The sequence below is a fragment of the Eptatretus burgeri genome, chromosome 10, assembly GCF_056783735.1.
Source record: "Eptatretus burgeri isolate ZD-2024b chromosome 10, Ebu_testis_v1, whole genome shotgun sequence".
Classification (NCBI taxonomy): domain Eukaryota; kingdom Metazoa; phylum Chordata; class Myxini; order Myxiniformes; family Myxinidae; genus Eptatretus; species Eptatretus burgeri.
In genome coordinates, this window is record NC_140970.1 from 76723824 (window position 1) to 76729823 (window position 6000).

General features: G+C 39.5%; 1 protein-coding gene across 1 annotated transcript in view; it reads left to right on the top strand.

Annotated features, from left to right (window-relative positions):
• The window catches only part of LOC147018907 (uncharacterized), a 180350-nt gene that overhangs the window by 42881 nt on the left and 131469 nt on the right, over nt 1–6000 (top strand). The window lies entirely within an intron of this gene.

Sequence of the window (6000 nt, forward strand, 5' to 3'; positions counted from 1 at the left end):
TCTGTCTCGTTATTGTAGATCATCCTTTGAAATTCAATGAATTATATCCACATCAAATAGACAAACTAAATAATTAATTGATTTCCCATGTTGCAGTTTAAATGATTCCAGTTTTTTTGGAAACAGAATCAAGGCTCATGGAGTAGCTTCAGTTGCTGGTTTGCATTCCAGTGCAATAAATCTCATTAAAGCTGGACTTTAAGGGCAATGGCCTATTATGGATGTGGAGGTTTCAGACTTGCTGCAAATAACACCAGTATCCCTCAAGTCAGAATTTTGATATGGAAGGTGTGGGTTGTGCAACAGGGAAATCTTAGTTGACTGGCATGGCATTTTGGTGTGAAGTAGTTGGACCTTTTGCTGTTTCCTCCTCTTCGCAAACTGAACTTTAATGACTTTGCTGTTCACTCATTGAAATGCATCCAATGATTCATAATTTAAGAGTTTATCCCTTTGATTGTGCCTGTAAAACAACAGAACACAATGAGCACTTGTCTGACCTTGAAATGCTTTTTGTTGAAATTTTTATGGAGCTTTGCCTTTACTTATTTAACGTCGTACACTGTGGATTTCAACAATGATTGATTGATTGCTCATGCCTTGCTACAAGTTCTTTAGTAGTTCACATTTTGTGTATGCTTTTAGAATTATTCTGCATGAGGAGTCAACCACCAATAGCTTTCTCGACTTCCTTCAACATATTTCTTTATGCATGTAAAGCAATCAAAATACACCGTGCACAATACACCACAGTTTTATCGTGAATGGAATGACCGCAGAACACAGTGCATTGGTCTGTGCTCGAGCCTTCACCCAAACTACCATGTAATTCTGCAATAGAGCATGTTATTGTATGGAAACTTTTATATCCAGACCCTTTCCAATTTATACTGTTAATTACGAAGTCCTTGCTCATCAATGTTTTACTGTGATTTTCCGACTTCATGTGGTATAAGTGCCTCAAATTGAGATCCCTGTCCGACAAAAAAACAATTTTTCCTGTAATGGGGCTACAGACCATCCTCATCAATTGACATGGTCTTTATCTTGAACAAATATTGAGACTTTCCATCTTTCCTCCTTGCTTAACATGAAACAACACCAAACATTATATTTACCTATCGATACTATAAAAGGTGTATGTGTGTGTGTGTGTGTGTGTGTGTGTGTGTGTGTGTGTGTGTGTGTGTGTGTGTGTGTGTGTGTGTGTGTGTGTGTGTGTGTGTGTCTTGGTCAACCTTTCAGAGGTTCATCGGCGAGTGTTTTAGGCCAAAAATGATGTTAAAAATTCTGACAAAGTTAGATATTTTCGGATTTTTTTTTTTATCGCTCTATTGTGCCTAAACCTTTCGTAGCTATGTGAAAGGTAATATTAAATGATTCCCGAATGTATTCCTTAGTGGGTGTATGGAAGTGTTTTAGCCCCCCCCCCCCCCACAATTTTTTAAAAAGAAAAACAAAATTTGATTTTTTTTCAAAATGCCAACAGGATTAGAACAGCACGAGGCAATACCGGTACTCCTGCAAGTATATTATAATATACTAGCAGGGCTCCACGTCGATTAATTACCTACAATTAGAACATGTACATCTTTTAATTACATACCAGTGGAACATGAGTACGTCTATTGATTACATGTCATTGGAACGTCTACAGAGTGTTTCAAAAAGAGTGATGCAACTTTAAATATTTATTTACAAAGAAACAGAAACCTCAGGAATGTGAACCAAGCATTTCTTGAAAGCTTATGACATGGTATTTTATATTACTGATTGCTATTACAGTAAGTCACTGTTAGAGTTAGTGAGAGCCCAAGGGCTGAAATTGGTATTGACGCAAAATCCTTGTCATTGACGTTCTCGATGTGTGCCCCTCCATGGTTCAGACAGGCATTGATCCTGACTCCAAAGTTCTGTCCAACTTTCCTGTAGGTCTCATGTGGCACTGCCTGGAGGTAGTGTGACACCTCCTGCTTCAGATCATCTAGTGTGGTAGGGTGGTTGGTGGTGTAGATAGAGCCATTGGAAGCCCCCCTAGAACCAGTAGTCCAGAGGGCTCAATCCTTTCACTGACCCAATTGTACATATCAAGTCTCCTTCTCATGTCATCTTGACTCAGTTTATGCCAAATAGAGATGATGTATGGGAAAAGCTTCAGTTCCTTAGTGAGGATATGCCAGACTGATGTTGGTTTGATGCCAAGCTCCCGGGAGCGCTGGTGGTGGGACTTCTTGGGACTGACCTCTGCAGAATCCTGCATAACATCGATGTTGGCTTGGCTCTTGGGTACTGATGCTGGCCTGCCACTGTTGCCCATGCTTTGGTTGAGCAATGTACCCTTGTGCTCAAAATGTTTCACAATACGTTGAATGGCACAATTTGTGGGTCCATCCTGTGTTCTGAGGTCATATTCCGAGCAGAACCTCCAGCAGGTGTCTACATATGATTTAGTCTCATACCATAGAACCACCACTTTTGTCTTCTGCTTCACTGTCAATGATATAGTCGAGCTACGGAGCTATAACTCCCAGGGAATAAATACCACAATATCGTCACCAAACCCTGAAAAGGAAAATGGTATAGGTCAAAAAACAAAGAAATGGCAGGAAGTCAATGTTGTGTCAATGTTTTTGAAACATCCTGTATACTATAATAGTTCCCAGAAGTCCTTTCATTCAAACATTTACTGTCAATGGTTTACTCTCATCACAGGAAAAAGGGAATGCTGTGAGGTGGTTATCTTTCACTCTTAAAAAATATTAAGAATTAAAAATATCATTTTTGTATAGTCACTGGCATGAACGATATGAAACATTTAGCCACAAATTTTGAATTGTGTGGAAATATGCCAATATAAATTTAGTTGGCCAATACCAGGGTCAATCAAGAAGTTCTCACAAGATACAATTTTCCAAGACATGACAAGGTTTTTTTCAGTATATAGTACAAGTATATTTGTAAGGTTATACATTTTTTTTCGGTGTGTGTTGGACAATTACCTTGTTTGTAGAATTGTTTATGAATGCTCCATGTACGATTGCAGGTTTTTTTGTTTATTAATTATTTATTTATTTATTTGAAACCGAAGCTCATGGAAGAGTGAAGTAATAGGTGTAAAATGGACAATGTTGGGCAATGAAGCCCACAAGATCATGCGGTCCAGACAAACACACTCAAGTGCATTGCATCAACAAACCAGAAAAAGAGCAGTCAGATATTGCAGACCCTTGCCAGGACTTGTTTTGTGTGGTGTTTATATGCTGGTATGTTACGTAATTAATAAGAGATATAACGAGAACTGCCACTTTATAACTGCTGGTCGTGATGACCGGGTACCAAGACGTCCCACTTTGATGCAACCCTGCTTTGATTGGACACCCGACCCTGACCCATGACATTCATTCTTATGCAGAATGGGATTAAAATTAATTCAATTCAAATCAAATGGAAGACCAAATAAGTACAATCCTGCATTGGAATCATCAGAAAGAACCCAAACAAGAAAAAAAGCAAAGATGAAGTCATCAGGAGGAACCTGGATTCACATTTCAACTGCTGCTCCTCTACCCTCAAACCCATCCAGGAACTGCCAAGTGAGCCTTATTCAAAAAAAATTAAAATAAGAAAGAACCCAGATCAAAAAAAATTTTAGATTCTGGCTGCCAGACCATGTCCCCGATCATGTTGAAATATTTTCAATACAACGATCAAGTGGCGGTAATAGATATAACACACATGTGAACGGATGCTTCTCCCTTTACCAATAGATGCAAAAATCGAGTATAATTTCTGTTGTGGTCCTGGAACCAAACAAAAAACTCCTCTTGTACTTTTGCATCTATTATTTTGCATCACACTTAAATTGAAAACGGCCCTCATCGCCCATACATACAGCTTCCAATCACACCCCCAACCCCTCCTCCCAAACATCGTTAATAGTAAATATCATTTCATACTTATCCTGTGTATTACCAAACTCCAGATATGACATTCCCCTCAGTGTTAAGAAGCCCAAAGGTTTGGGTATAACGTACCCATCTACAAACCTTTGGGCCTTGCACCGGTCCACCTCCTCGGGAGTTTGCAGTCTGAGGAGCTACAAGCTGTCAGGTTTTTGGGCGAGTTTAGAAAGTTCTTGAACTCTTTCAATGTGCAGACACGCCTCTTTCTCGCAGACACATTTCCAAGTATTTTGGCTTATTTTAGTTTGCTTTGTGAGCCATTTTAGGGAACAATTCTTATCTTGCACACACAAAATACTTTACGTTGCCCGAAACACCATCGTTTCCTGGGGTTTCTGTGCATACACATCAAGCATTCTGGTGCGAATTGCATCATTTGAAAAGTCGCGTATTGGTGTTGCCAACTTGGTCTCTGTTTCCTTCTTTCTTCTGATCAGAATATTTAAATTCTGAAGAATTGTCTGAACTGTCACTTGGTGATGCATCATCAGAAACTCCTTCCAGGAAATTGATCCGTCTGTGTGCAAAGTTCGAAATCCCCCATATTTACCAACATCTTGGGTCCGTTTTTGAAATCCTTTTCATGACAGTGTATTACAATATGTCCATAACTCCAGATTCCTGAAAATATATCAAATCTCTTTAATCCAGAAAATATTTTCCCTTCAAACATACTTTCTTGTTGGAGAAACATATTTTATATAACTCATGTTATTGGCAATGCATCTTCTTTTTTTCTTGTATTAAACCTTAATTGATTATTTTTCAATTGATTATTTGCTGACTTTGCCGTCATTATTTTGTCTTTTCCGCAGAAATAATGAGAATAAATAATTTAACAGCACAGGAACAAAATTAATATCTTTGGTGCCAAGTAATCTTGGTTCATGAATAATTTACAATATGAGCACAGGCTGTTCACGTAAGAAAACTATGATTATATTATATCTACCACAAAACTGCAAATCCACCCCAATATGGTATCTCGGTAAAGAACGTTATGTCAGCACATTTCTGTGATCCAGGGATTTATTGAAAACAAGTGTAATATCTTGAAAGTCATGGAAATGAAATGTCTTCCCATCGCAACACATTGATTCGATTTCGTTGAGTTGGATGGCAGGTTTGGCTATGTAAATATTACACACTATAGTCTGACGATCACTTGGACGAGTCCGACATGACTCAAACCTTGTGACCTGGTGAGTTAACACTCCATAAGATTTCATGAGTGCAAAGCCTTTAATTTCAACTGGCTTCTCACCAAATGGTGGCTCGGGAAAGCGTTCTAATCCACAATTTGGTTGCATAAGCCGAGAACGTAACTGAGGTAATTTTGCTCATGCACGAATAAGCAATCAATCCCAGAAACCATGAGAATAATAAATAATAATGTTTAATTAAAATGTAGACAAGAAACCAGGAAAGGAAAGCACACAAAACTATGCTGCAGTTACACAATTAATTGTGAAGAAGAAGAGTGCGTCCCAATCGGAAAATAAATCACGCTCATCTTTATAATATAATAATAAATGTCAGTGTGTGTCAGTCAGTCAGTGTGTATCCTCCGTAACTCCAAAACCATGAAACCGAGCGGCCCAAAACTGTGCATGCATAAGAAGGGAACTCCAATGAAGTGCCTGAATGAAAACTGTGTGTTTGGATAAGTTTTAACACCAATTTTGAAGATACGGAGGACCCTAAGTCACGTGGTTGAGTTATTGGCATCCACGGTTGGTTAACGACCCGCCGCGTCACAGAATTATCCATGTGCGACGGCCTGCAATTATGGGGAGTCTTGTGGGGAACCCGAGTTAGCTTTCCAGGCGAGAAACCAGACATGGGTGGTGAGTCACGTATGCTGAGCACCCAGGTGGGAGGAATGTACCAGTGTCTGGCCGAAGCCCGGCCCAGGAAGGTGGACCACATGAGGGATCAGAGCCAGTTGGAATGCCCGACTCGGACGATGACGTTGGATTCGGCATGGCCCCTCCCCAAACCTCAGGCTCTATAAAGCACGGCAAAATCCTCCCTGTAA